This window comes from Xiphophorus maculatus, chromosome 11 (genome assembly GCF_002775205.1).
Source record: "Xiphophorus maculatus strain JP 163 A chromosome 11, X_maculatus-5.0-male, whole genome shotgun sequence".
NCBI classification, from domain to species: domain Eukaryota; kingdom Metazoa; phylum Chordata; class Actinopteri; order Cyprinodontiformes; family Poeciliidae; genus Xiphophorus; species Xiphophorus maculatus.
Window position 1 is genome coordinate 20254026 of NC_036453.1, and position 15176 is coordinate 20269201.

Sequence of the window (15176 nt, forward strand, 5' to 3'; positions counted from 1 at the left end):
TGCGTCAGTAGCTTATTTCAATGAACGATTAGGGGAGCACACAACTCTGGAAAATACCAAAACGATGCGGACATTGCCAGACTGTTACACATGTCTGCGGAGGAGGAGAGAGGAAGGGAAGAGCCAATGATCTAAAGCTGTGAAATGGGAGTAATTGGTCTGAAAGAGTGCGAGTCAGACGCAGATAGTAAACAAATAGAGGTTAACAACAAACCTATTCCAGGCTATATCAGAGCAACATAACAGTAAATAATAAATTCTAAATCAACCTGATGATTATTGAAAAAAGCTATTTAGCTAAATTAAAATAAATGCCAACTGTAAAAAAAAAAAAACAACATCATAGTAAACACTAAAATAAAGTGAATAAATGCTACAAGCTGCAGCTTTAAGTCGGGAGAACAGATTGTGAGGAAAAAAAAATTGTTAATAATTACACATTGAATATTGTAAGCCAATACATAGTTGGAAAAAAAATTATATGACTGTTTTAGTTTTCCTTTCACGCAGATTCTCAGCCATCTAAATTTTAAAGGTAGCCAAATAATTTTTTCTGCATCATTTATGTGGCAAACATAACTCTTGGCTGTCTGACACATCTTCCTTCCTGGTTCACCATTTCAGCAAAGATATTAAGAGAAGCTGTAAAGACAATTGACTCATGATGAATTGATTCACATCAATCAAACATTTGCCACAGACAACCTCTGGCACTTCTGTGGGTCAGACTAGGCTAACAATACACCTTTAGGTCTGAAAGATGTAAAAAATACAGTTATAATGGAAAACATTAAAGTTCAGTGTCGTTTAAAAGCATTACAGTTTGGACAAACAATAGTCCAAAAAAGTAGCTTTAACTACAACACAAAGTTCAAGTAAAAACATTTACTTAGAGACTCAACCAAAGAGCCTTTCTTGTGTTTTGGCTGTTTTTATGAGATGGAGTACAGGGTTTCCCCTTAGTATTATAAGCCTGGCGGGCCACCAGGCTTTACTTGTGCCCCCACCAGGCAAAACATTGGTTATTTATTTACGTTTTAAAAATGTCTGCATTTTTTAAGACTGTATAGTTGGTGTTCAGATATTAATCTTACTAACTTTCCATAATACATAATTAGCAAGTGATAGTTTAAAATTTCCTGTCAATTTAAAAAAAAAATTTAACTCAAAAACACAACGGGCCACTGAATGATCGACTGATGAGTGTACCCAACCACCGGGCTTAGCAGGTTTTCGGGAAACCTTGTAAATACACACCCTTTCCCAATTTTTATTCCTAAAATAGTTTGACCATTCTCTCACTTCAAAGTAATGCAATACATTGTGCTGGTCTGTCATATAAAATCCCCATAGATGCCACTGAAGTTTGTGGTAAAGCACTGTAAATATGAGTATGGTACTGAAAAGCCACATCTTCCTTAGTGGAACAATCCCACCTACACAATTTCACAGTCACCAAATAAGCAGAGCTACATTATATTCCAGCAACAGGTCAGTAGTTAAAAAACATGTTATAACACCCTGTTTCTATAGAATGACTCATTGAGTTATGAAAACAGCACTATGATGGGTGTGTTTTTCCAAAAACACGAGACATGATTTAGAACAGTGGGAAGCCGATATGAGGGCATGAAAGTCCCAGACATTCAATGGAGTAAATTGAGTGTGTGCATGCTTTATCACACTGCAGTGTAGTGTGCACCCACTCATCCAGGAAAATATTGTGGGTTCCTGTGCTATTGTGTCTGCCTTATGACTCAGTTGCACTTTCACTTGTAGTGAAACGAAAGGAACAAACTAGTTAGTCAAACCTATTTCAAGGACTATGAAGACAGTCTGAATCATATGTCCAGACACACACACACGCCAGTGCACCCCCCCGCCCGCCAACCCACACACACACACACACACACACACACAAGTTCAAATCAGACAGACATTAACAGTTCAGACAGACAGAGCTGGGCGTGCTTCTGCTGCTGATTTTATTTATGTCATGGGTAATTTAATACAGAAATCTCCCCAAAATTTGCACTGAAAGATAAAAAAGCCTTTTAGGATTATAATAAGATTAGTAAAACTTTTTAATATGCAATAAGGGAAATAGTACAAGGAACCATAACAGGGCTCAAGTAACCATTGATAAGGTTTTGGATTTGAATCAACTGTGACTGCTTTGTTTTGTTTACACCAAAGTTCAAAGATGAACCTCATTTCAGTGAATCGTTCAACAACCACTAGGAAGTGATTCCTCCAATGTAGTTGATCAATACTAAATTAAAAGAATTAAAAATATATATAAATATTTGGGAGTATACCAATATTCAATCATTTCCTAGAAAGCATTTTAAACCACAGCAGGTTGGGTTAAGGGTTAGAAACAAGACAACAGCTCATAATATTTCTAAAACACAAATCCAAAGACATTAATTCACTAGAAAGGCATCCAGAAGGAGTGAAATAAGCTACTGTTGAGCAACAACTGAAGTAAACCAAAGTATTCTTTGACAAAAAGGAAAAATTATATATTCTATTGTTTCTACAATATGGAAACAATATATTTACAGAGCTAGAAGCTACAAACTAACTATTACTCCGAAGAGGAATTCAGTTGCCCAAGCTGATAAAGATGCACTGATAAAGGCAATAAAGCCCAATACTAACTACTAATTGTTCCTATCTTGTTGTTTTACAGGTGTGACCTCGCTAAAACATATGAAAGTCATTTTTAAAAACCTTGTTTAGATCATAGATTAAAATACTTGTGCTATAGACACTGTGACATAGTTAAGCATTTTTAAAGCCAAGAGAATATATCAAAAGCTCATCATCAAGCATGCATCAAAGTGTACAACCTTAATAAGTTTGGATCAACTAAAAAAATATAGTTGACACTTTGTTGATGCATTTATAGACAGAAAAGGAAGGGGTTTTCCTTCAGCTTAGATGTATTAAAGGAAAAATAAAGCAAAAATAAAGATTTTCAGGATTTGGACTGACAATCTAACTTGATTCTGAACACTAGCCAACTATTTGGTGCATCACTACATACAAATTCATAATATTGCACATCGGGAAAAAGGCCACTCAGGGCTCATAATCTCCAGGTGTAAGATTGTGAATAGAGAAAAGATGTGAGCTGTGGTCAGAACAACAACGGTCTGCTATTGTTTGTCAATGTTGCACATTTATTTGCACTACTGCATGCTAAAGCTCAATCAAAAATGAAATGATAAACAATAAGAAAAACTTTTCATCAGTATCCCATCACTACTGTAAGATTTTCTGGTGAAGGAACAAGAAAATGTCTTTGAAAAGACCAATGGGAAAAAGAATATTCTGACAGAGTTCCTGCCAGCTTCAGTTTTGAAAGCGACACATAGAGATGAAATGAAAATGTTAAAAAGCAAACATCCTTGAATGTGACTGCTATACTTGCAGGTGTTTAAACAATACATAGATCACAAGCAAATTCTTTTCATTATCAGAAAGCTAAAGTAGGTTCACCTGATTTCTGTAAATGCAAAATATAGACTCAGATTTCCGTCCTATAAATGATCTGGTCAGGGTCTAATGAAATTAAAATCTTTCATCAAGTATAGAAAAGCCACACACCAGGAATCCCTGCTTGTCTTTACTCACTGAAAATAAAAAAAACAACAGACAATGGGGAATTTTATGGAAAATTAAGAACATAAAACCCTTACATTAAGTGTAATTTTTTATATTTGTTTGTCTGTGTACAGAACAGACAGAGAAATAAGAACTGTGACCCTATAAACAGCATTTCTGTGATATTACTAAGATATTTACAAATTTAGAAGCAAAAAAACTGCATAATGATTCCACAAGGTTAGACAAATAAACCATTTTAAAATGTTACTAAAAGTGCCATTATGTACTAGTTTTAAAACATTCTTTGTTCAAATAGTTTAATAAAAAAAATAAAGAACATTATTTAAGCCATAAAGACACTTTCTTTCATATGAATCAATCATGTTAAATCTAGTACTACAGACATAACAGATGAGCAATGGACATATAAAGTTTGCCTGAGACACAGCAGACAAATGGATTATAAAGTTTATTTTCATGTTTTTTTTGTCTCCTGAGGGACTTTGTAGATATGACCTGTTTATAGTAGCTAAAAAAAACATCTTTCATAGTCTCCATGTTGCAGTGATAGTGCTGGTCTTCTGCTAAGTAAATCCAAGCCTGGAGATAAATTAAGCCCATTTGATTCTGAGTCTGAACAGGCTAAAGATTAATGTGTTCATAATGAAATCCGAGGTCCTAAACTTTAAAGAGGAGTTATAATGTTTATCTCTTTAATTTAATTACAGTTATAAATTGTTTTCTGATAAAAGTTCAACAAAACAATCACTGTAGGTTCTAGTCTTGATTCAGTTCCCCGTCGTGTGAACGTATATTAAACACTGGTTTTGGACTTGTTACCAGTAGAGGAAACAGAGACACGTCCAGTAAAGTGCTTGTAAATATAGACGTCGTTCTGATGGTTTCCGATACCTGACAGGATTCTTCTGAAGACCGGACCACCATGCTGAGCCGACATGGAAAGAGGCTTCTGATCTGCTGTGACCGAGCTGACGGGCTATAAGCTGATTAGCTATATCCTTCCTTCCTCTGTTGATTCTTTAAGAACTGCCAGAGGCTGAGCGATGACTGGTGTACAGTAACAAGGCTCTACACATTTTTGAGGTACTGAAGACTTCTGAAACTAAATGAGACACACCAGGCAGACTCTGCTCTACTCGTTTCCTGAACAAAATGTACTGATTACAGTGAGATGTTGTCATTCATATTCATTATATGTGATACCGTTTGTCTACTTTAGATTATTGATAAGTTAAATCAATTCAACCTAAAATGAAAAGGAAAAGCAACTCAGTCACAAATATGTTTGTTTTTTTTAACACAGATTAAATTTTCCCTGTGGTATTCCCCTTTCTTTGTCCTTTTCACATCAGTGAGTGGAAAATCCTTTTTCCAACATAAAAGTCAGGCATTATCAGTAGTAATGGAGCAGTGAGGTTTTAACACTGGACATCTGCATGTATCAAAATGAAAGTTTTAAGATAAAGAATAATCAAATTTACTAAAATGTAAGGCAATAGCTAATGTCACATATAACTAGACCTGAATTAATTTGCTATTTGGCCATTTGACCCAAAAAGCGGAGAGCCCAGATCCGCATTTTGAATAAATTCTTGTTGTATTTATTCTTCTGTCTCCCTCTTTACTGCTGCTTCTTTTTTTGCTGCAGTGTTCTGTGATTGGTTGAACACATGTGTCAAGCACTGTCAGGATAAGGAGTCTTATTGGCTGGTAATTCAACCCTACTCCACACTTCACCAACCACACTCTCCCCAAGCCTGGGTGTAAATGAGCAGGCAGACAGATGAGTGGCTCAGGTGGAGTTTCGCTACTAAAGAGACGGGAAGAAGCACTTTTCGCCACTCCAGGTAACACAGCACCAGCATGGGGGACAGGGTAGCAACAACAGGCACAGATAAATCTGCTGGGATCAGTGGTTTAAGAAAAACCCTTTTAATGCATTCACTTTTTATTACAGAAGCATAAACTCCCACTGGAAAATCTCATTTTTATTTTGAGTTTTTAGTACGAAATCACTGCTGCAACAATTGTCCCCCTAAACAAATCTTTTGAACCAAATTAAGCAAATATTCTTTAACAGATCACTTTTGGTTTTTCCTGGACAATAAAAAAGATTCAAACATGAAAAAAACCATTTATTTTGTAGCGTGGCCATTAGGTTTAGCAGCATGCACAGTGAGTACCTTGGTAACGAAGGAAAAAAATAATAATTCATCAATTTTTGTGAGAGAACTGCAGCAAAAAGCGGTGTCTTAGAGTCACCGAGTCTCCATAACAACCACACAATGCTATCTTCATGCCAACTGGTCGTCTGGGAGGTGTGCCAGCAAAAAAAATAAGCTTTTTTCGTCCTACCAACAAAAACAACTCTCCAGGTAGATCATTTTTTGTAACAAAACACTCCAGGTGGGCTTGACATGAAACAATGACTATGTTAGAAAACACATCATGCTAACTGTGAAATATGCTGGAGGATCTATAATGGGTTAGGGCAGGGTCTTTTTCTGTAATCATGAACTCAGCAGTGCTAGAGCATTTTCTACAAAACTCAGATTGACTTTTAACAGTAAACTGATACGGGTCATAGTTGGCTCTTTCAGCAAAAATTATAATCCAACACATACAGCCAAATTGAGCAGAAATGGTTCAAATAAATCAACTACCACTGACCTGAAGGATGGAGGATGTAGGCTTAAAATTGTATCATGTTGTGGCATTTATTCCAAAAATGATAAAAGTGATGATATATATATTTTTTTAACATTAGGCTCTGCATAACGTTCAGTAATACTGGTACATAATGTCATTTATAATATTAAGCAGCACACAATAATTGCATCTGAATTTAATATTTACTGATGCTCTCACAGATGAAACCGGGTAGATCCGTCCCCTTATCATCATCATTATGAATCACAATGCTTGCCACACCATTTTATTCCGAGACAACACTAAATGATTCAATATTTGCCCTTGGATAATGGACATCGGAGTCCCCAGACATAGACACTAAGGGATGCATCCTGAGGGACGAGCTGAACAGAAGAGAGCATAAGAACGAAGCCAGAACTCTGAACAAAACGGGCTGGACACCTTCGCTCTTCATGGGCCGAGGTCTTTCAGGTTTTAGACGTGCCCCTGCTAAAACGTCTGATTTCAACGTTCGAGTCATATCCTCTGCCTGTCACCAAGTTCTGCAAGACGCTGTCCTTTGAGGACTGGAGCTGCCCACACATGTAAAGATGAGTGATGAAAGATCTGTGTCTCTGTGTGCTTCAACCTTGCTAAACGTTATACGAGGAGATTCAGTGCTGTCTGGTTTTCAGGAGGATCTTGTTTCTTTGGAATTATTTAGAGCGGTTCTCAAAAACAAGCAATGTAATTCTATCAATCAAGGTCATTGCTTTTAAACTGCTTTATAATTTGTTTTAAACTCGTGTATATGGTTACAGTAGTTTTACTTTTGTGTAACCAGGTCGTAATGTGTTGCAGATTTCTGCCCACGTTCCTCTTGCAAATGAAATCTGTATCTCATTTAAGTTTTACCTGGTTAAAGGAAAGAAAAGAGGTTGCAGTATGTATCAACAGCAGCTGTACCTATAACGCTGCAAATGACAATTTTTTTAAACATGTTTTGCCCCATTCAATATATTCAAAGCCTGGATTCCTCAAAAATAGTCAATTTAAGAATGTTTCTGCAACAACATACGACATTAAAGCTTTTTATACGTCTTTAGAGAGGTGCATTTTTCTACATTTGTATATTACTTTCCTTTACATGTATTTATTCTGGAAAATGCAACTGAGTAGTGGTGAGCATTTATTGTATAATTTATAATTTATCATAATAAAGTTCCTATTGTGATATTTATTGTTACCACAATAAATTCCAATGAATAATGTTTAAAACCCCACCATATTTCTATGTTGTCGGAATTGTTAGTTTATATAACTAATAAATATGAATACATTTTAAAATATGATTTAATGTAGCTACTGTGTGCAGTTTGTGATACAAATGGCACTTCTTAACGTTACTGGTGGCATATTACAAATTGAAATGTTTTTCAAGAGCAGTTATTGTGTTTATGGTGCTATGGTTGCTGTGTCACGCCCAAAAAGTGAATTATTAAATAGTTCTTATTGTCACTTTTATTGTTATAACAACAGTACCACAAAATATCAAGATAAAACTTTAAGTCCGTATCGCCCAGCCTTAGAAATAATTATTTTAAAAAATAATTTCCACAAGTTTATAGTCATTAGCATAGTGACAACAGTGCTAATTGCTTTTCTGAAATCTAAGTCAAAACCACCAAACAGTAAAGTGCCAAAGGTCACTTTAGGGCAGCTCATCAAAGCTCAAAAAGGTTTGCAAATCAGGCTCACACACACAAAATGCAACTAAACTGGGTCACGTCATTGCTTTGAGTCACTTGATGTGTACAACACCAATCTAAATAGCTGTATGAGCATGCCGGATAAATCCACAGATACACACACACACACACCGCCACACACCACCATTAGCATAACACAGTAGTGAGATGCAACAGTGTTTAGTGTCTCTTAGTCACAGCACACCAAAAATCAGCAAATAGCGATGAGAGAAAGTGAGTTTTCCAACAGCGATTCTGCCAATATTGTAGTCTATCACACTGCAGTAGGTGTGATTTTCACCTGCAGGCCAGACAGAAAAATAAAGCTCTGTGAAGATTCAACTTACCGGTGGGACTTGGTTGGCGCTCTCCATCCACTGCAAAAGCTCTTTCAGCCTCCTAAACGAAAAGAAAAACAACGACTGAAACAGGTGTATTTGTCCAAACGGTAAAATACGGTCGAACACTGATGCTGTGATCTACTGATTCTTCGTGCTTTTGATCTGGTGCTCCACATACACCAGCGATAATGTGAAGTCTAATATTCAGATCAGAGCAAGAGTGGCTGTTTCGCAGATTGAGGTCAGGATTTGGTACAGAGTGTTATGTAACCCGATATATGGGCCAGAATAATAGTATTACATATGAGACAGCAGTTCAAATGGGAGTCATGGTAGAGAAAGGCAAGCGGAGACAGGCTGCAAGAGCAACTATATTTTTAGGCCATGGCTCAGACAGACATACCCCAGAGAGCTTTTTATATTAAAACTATTTTAATTGCTCTACTTTGCTATTATTGTGTTCCTTATGCTTTCCCCTTATATTCCATGTTTCACTTTCTGATTATTTCTTGATATTAACATATCTGCAATATAATGCCCTGACTTTTGCACTTATATTTAAAGATCTCATTCAGGTCTTGTCAATCTGTCATTACTACGTCTGCTTTTTGTTCTGCTCTATTGCTTGAGAAGGGTGGGATATCCGCATTGGTTGCTATGGCACCAGACAGCTCCTCGTTTTCTCAGCAAACTGCTATCTGTGATTGTGTGTTTCAGTGTGCAAGGCTCTGGACATGTGGGTGTGTGTGTTTGTGTGTGTGTTTGTGTATGCTACCACCTGTCCACATGTGGGCACAGGCACTGTATACATGCATGCATACAGCTTACTGTGAGTTGTTGCAGTAAAATGACAACTAGAGTCTAAAGATGTATGCTCCAAAATGCTCAACAATATGCCCAGCTCTTTACTGACCTGCTGGATCCTGCTGGATGTCACATCTGGTGAACATCTGTTTAAAGTAGCAGTGTATATTTCAGTCGGTGTGTGTGTGTGTATGTGGGGGGGTGTATGTGTGCAAGGCTTCCCTACATTCGGAGGGAATTTAATGATTGGCACAAAAGAATAAATCTGTCATAGAATATGTCAGGTACTAAATGAGTAATGATCAGAGCATGCAGGATAATTGTTAAAAAAAATAGATGTAATATATTTTTATGTTTGCTTCATATTATTCATGGCTTAGAACCTAACATAGTTTGTGATGGGCGAGTGGAGTGGAAGCGTTACCCTTTAGATAGGTCATTAGTGCATCACAGGGCCAACACAGAGATATAGAAGACAAACAGTGAACAAACACAAACATCTCTGACCAATTTACTCTACAGTCAACTGCAAACCTAAAGTTACTAGAGAAAACACACCCACACAGAGGGAGAACAACACACACTAGGGCCTGCAAATTAACGATTAAAACAGGAAATCTGCTTGCTGTGAGGTGACAATGTTAATGAACACAATACTGACATCCTTATTATTTATCATAACATCCACTTTCTATATTCACTTATTCAGCAGTTAATAGGCGAGTCTTGGGGAATACCCTTGACGTCTTTAAATAGTGAGTCATGAAGATGCACAGTAACTTTTTATTCTTTTAAAAATTGAAATAATTGATCTTTATGTTTCTAGGGCACAGTGCTTTTGCTTTATGGCAAATAGACCTTGGGTTTGAGTCGGAACAAGAGAATAACAGCAGCAAACAGCTCCCAGCCCAAATCCAGACTTTTTTCCTGATAAAGAGAGGAATCGTATTAAGAGGAAATTCAATCTTATTCATTAAGTAATCCAGATGGCCTTGAGGTTACCTTACCTAAAATTAAAATGAAATAATAGAGATTGACCAGCGTTAGACAAAAGCAACTTCATTTATAAGAGTAGTACAGACAGGAAATTGCAAAACATGTAGATCAAGAGAACTAAGGTTTTGCGGCAAAGGGCAGAGAAAAAGTATAACACACTCAGATTGAATGATTTTCAATATATTTTGTGTTTTCTTATCTAATTTTTAGACTTTTTCGCGATAATTTTATATTTCCACGTTGTTTTTTTTATTATTTTTATAGAAATTATTTGCACTTTCCCTGGACTCCACGTTTTTCCCCCATTTTGTGCACCAGCAGATGGCAGTGTCTCCATGGTGCTAACTTTTCCAATCAAAATGCAGTCAGTGGTTTTAAAAGAAGGGCAAATATCTAACTAATAAGAAAGGGTATTAGGAGCTTTTTAGTTTTTATGAAAGCAAGCTTTTTTCTCCTCTTAAGATTTTTTTTTTATTTTAAATCCTTGAGTAAATACACATTGAAATAGCAGAGGCGGTTAAAAGATGAAGAACAGAGACTTTTCCTGCATTATCTAGGATAATCAGGACATAATTAGACTGAAGAAATATTAAAATGAGTGCCAGGGAGGACTAAATATTTACAAAGTACAGTAAACCTACTTGTTGAAAAATATCTCAAATAAAGTAGCCTGAAACCGAAGGAACTCTGTGAACTTGCTGTTCTGACAGCTGAGTAAAGGTGGAGTACAAAAAGTGAGGAGTAGTCGTCAGTCAGCGAGGAAGTGCATGTGTGTCTGAGGGGGTGTTCATGTATGTGTGTGTCGAGGCTTTAGTGTTAAGTGAACGGGGTGTGTTTTTTCCACTGTGTGAGGCCTCAGGCTGGGGTAGGGTGAGGCGGAGCTCTGGGGAGGCGCAGCATGGGGCGGGCTGCTTCGGCTGAACTCGGTGCACTGTATCTGCGCTCAGGGCGGGAGGTCACAGAGTCCAGCATTCCTCCAGAGCGCTTTCTGTTTACATGACTGCTGCTGGGCCTGGGGGAGGTGGCAGCTCTGCATATCTACATCGTCAGATAAAACCATACCTCGCATTTATGTTCATCACCCAACAAGGATTGTCAACTTTTATTTGTAGTCTTGAAAGCGTTCAGGACACAAATATCAGTTCACTCTGACTGCCTGGATGTGGATTTGAACACAAACAGTGGCAGCAGTTGATCGGAGGAACACCATCACAATAATACGACTTTACTTCCTGTTGCATCATCAGAAGCTGATGAAGTGTATTACAATACGACACAGCACTCTGACAGAGTAAAAATCATTTCTATATGACAAACCAAACTTAAGAAGAAGTTATAAAGTTATTTATTTAATAAAAATTTATAACTTTACTTGTGAGGATTGTTTTTGAACATGAAAAATACAAGGAGTAATGTTATTGTAATAAATGTTTTGCAAAAATATTCGTACTCCTTTAACTTTTCCACATTTTCTCATTTTACAGAATCTATCTTCTTATCATTTCAAGTAATAGACCAACACAATGCAGTGCAGTGTAATAGTAATCTGTGAAAATAATCTGAAAAGTGTGGTATACATTTGTAATGTATAGGTATTTATTCTAATACTTATAAATAAAGTTAAATTCTAATTTGTAAATAGCCCTCCTATGTGTAACTGAATCAATTAAATCAATATTTCTAGCATTGAAAATTACACTGAGCACAATTCATTCAGCTGAAGGGGAAACAATACAATAATCCGATGATGAGATTATAACCTATTAGGACCAAATTTAGTTGAAACCCAATTTTTAACAGCTGAAAAAATAAAAGAATGATTCATTTCTTCTCACACATATTATATTTCTCATTATGACAAATATGTTGAATTAATTTTATTGCGAGAGAGAGAATCTTCATGTTTATTATCAAAGATTTACAGATTCATTTATTTTATAAATTTTTATGCCCTGAACAAAATTATTAAAATCAGTGTCATCAGGTCAGGAGTGTGTAGAAGATTCACTCTGGATAAAATTTATTTACAGATCTGTCAGGAGAAAGAATTAAATATGTCTGATGGGAAATTGATATTTTTTTAGACTGCTTTCATATGTCAAAAAGCAGATGTTTACACTACCATCCTTTGATCTTAACCCTCTATGGCATGGCGTTGCCCTCAGGCAACAAACCACATAGCTGTACCTCACATTGCTCCTTTATTTTATTTTTTGGGGGGCATGATTTTTGACATATTTTTGTCCAAAAAATAGTTCTTTTATGAATATAGTTTTTGTTTGATTTGTATTTCATTTCTCATAATCAGTGTAGACAATCTTGGTGTTCTAGACCAATGTTACCCTGAGGCAACAAACCCAAATCTGGTTCCAGGAGGTGTCAGAGTCCGATTTTATGATTGACATGTAATTAGGGACCACCAAGCTCCCAAAGAATGCAGGAAAATATTTCTTCCCCACAAAAATAAAAAGTCATGCCATAGAGGGTTAAGAGATTGACAAAATGCCAACCCAATCCTGTACACTACACCTCTGTAATATTTTTATTTGCTCCTGTTGCGCTCTCCACCTCCTCCTCTTTTCCTCCTTCTCCTGTACTTCTGCATCCATCTCTTCCCCTCCTCCTCATTCCTACTCCAACTATCCTGACCCCTTTTTACAACGTCTCAACCACAGCTGACACTGTCCTTGTTCTTAACAGCAACAATGATAAACTTTGTAGCACTTTTGTAAAAAAAAAAATACGTAGCACAAATACAGTACAGAAAGCAACGTAAAAAAGGACTACACATAGGAAGAGAATTGATGACATTAATTGTATTTTTCTGAAGCTGGTTGGAAAAAGCTGTATATGAATGGAAAAAAACAGAACAATACTACTTGAAGAATAGTCTGTATATTCAGATATTATCTTTTTAACATTGAAGGTAATGTTTTCTTTTGCTATAATTAAATATGTACTTTTTCTGGTCAGACTATGGATCGATTTAATTGAGTAAGTAGATTAATGGTTTATGCACCAATGGTGTAAAATTGGTGCGATGATGGGCTTCCTTTACTAATCTGTGTGCCCTGAACACATCCAAAAACACACTGCAAGTCTGGGGTGGGATGGCAGAGTCATGTAGGAAGTGCTTGCTGACCTGCTGTAGTCGTGTTGCTTGGTCTAGTGTCACTGACCTTGGCCTCTAGACCGCGGAAAATATTGGTTTATTTGACAAATTTGGCTGCATCTTGCACGAAATTTCTTTTTCTCCTTAAATTTATCAGCCACACCTATCTCATTCTCTTTTCCTTTTGGCATGTTGTCAACATGCCATTGACACAGCAGTGGCTAATGGAGATCCAAACAAACAAACAAACATACTAAATTAACCCGCCCCTTTTTTAATCCTTTCTTTTCCTTTTCAAATTGGGAGGCGTCACTTGTTTTCAATTTGACTGACAAAGAACTACTGGGCAAAGAAAGGCAAAACTGGACATACCGAAAGTCTTGAAGTTTATTTTTATTTTTAAGGACATCCTTTTCCTTCTATTTCATAACGATGCACTACAATCACAAGAAAATGGTGGAAGTTTGAGAACATGGAAAGGATTTTGTTACCTACACCATATGCAAGTTATTTCCTTAATCTAAAACTGGTAATCTTATACTGAGCTTAATTTTTATTTTGTGAATATTTTGTGGTATTGATCGTCTGAAATCACAAAGCTTGTCAAGATATTTATGGTGGGAATATTTGGGCCGAGTTCAACTAGTCGGTGCTGAACGTTGACTGTAGCTCTTCTTGCTGATGCTTCCCTAGACCCTAGAAGCCAGCTGGTCAGCTCCGGGGGAGCACAACAGAGATGGGGAGTGACATCCAAGCCCTCGAGAGACAGTGCTCTGACTGTAGTGTGGACCGGGGAGGGAGGGCATGGCTGTCAAAGGCTCCATTGTTTGATAGGCCAGCATGGTTTCACGTGCAGCGCATGATTCCCACTGTGGGTCTGAACTAAAGCCCAGTCTGAACTAAACTGTCCAGGAGGATGTGGTTGAGGCCTCCTCAAGCAGGTTAAAGTGTAACTGTGTCCGTGTTTTCTCAGGGAAAGTATGTTTATCTAGAGGACCGACATGGAGGCCCTTTTGTTTAACCAAGTAGCAAGGCTCGCCCTTAAAGCAAAGCTCTGTGAAACACACGAACAGGTCGTCCCTTCTGTGTTGCATTCACTGCTCTTTAGGAACAATCTGTGCATGTTTACATGTACATAGAAAGACCAAAGGTCATGAAGCGAAAAAAATACATGTAAAAAAAGTAACGTGAAGATGCATAGAGAAATAAAAGAACTATAGACAAACAATTCAGTGGCATAGATTTCCAGAAAATAAAACAGGGGAAACCAAATAAACCATAGTATGAACATAAATCCAAACTAACTGGAAAGGTTTATTAAATTATGTTTTTTAGCATAAATCAGATATATCAACCTTCAGAAAATTTAGGAGGAGTAAGGACACCAAAAAGTTGCATTCAAAATTATTTTTAAAAGTTCATCATTTAATTTCAACTTTAATATGCCAGCGTACTATTTATTATTTATTATAAATCAGTTCTTAAAAGATGACGGTGCATACAACCACAATTCCAATGAAGTTGTAAAACACCAACAAAAACAATGACAATTTTCAAATCCTGAATATAAAGTCAAGATATTTAATGTTCAAATGTGTTTTTGCAAATATTTACTCATTTTTAAATTGATTCCTGCAACACGTTCCAAAAAGGTTTCAGTCGGGGCAAGAACCGACGGAAAACGACGTTGAATGCTCCAATAACACTTGTCTGGAGCATTTCACAGGTGAACAGGTCAACTGGAAACAGGTGAGTGGAATGCTGGGTATACTGGGAGCATCCCTCTGTCGTTCACTAGCAAAATTATACAAATACACCCCATCAAAATTATGTCATTTCATGGTCACTCATTTACAGTTCTCCTCTGATCTTGATATGCACAAAACACCCGCAGATAAGTGTGCAACA

At 36.8% G+C, this 15176-nt stretch overlaps 1 protein-coding gene across 1 annotated transcript in view; it reads right to left on the minus strand.

The window, feature by feature from the left end:
- LOC102238130 (sorting nexin-19-like) overlaps positions 1–8404 on the minus strand; it is an 83709-nt gene extending 75305 nt beyond the window's left edge. The window contains exon 1 of the mRNA XM_023342172.1: positions 8363–8404. The gene's annotated coding sequence lies outside the window, so the exon portion shown is untranslated. The remainder of the gene's footprint in view (positions 1–8362) is intronic.
- Between the last annotated feature and the right edge of the window lie 6772 nt (positions 8405–15176).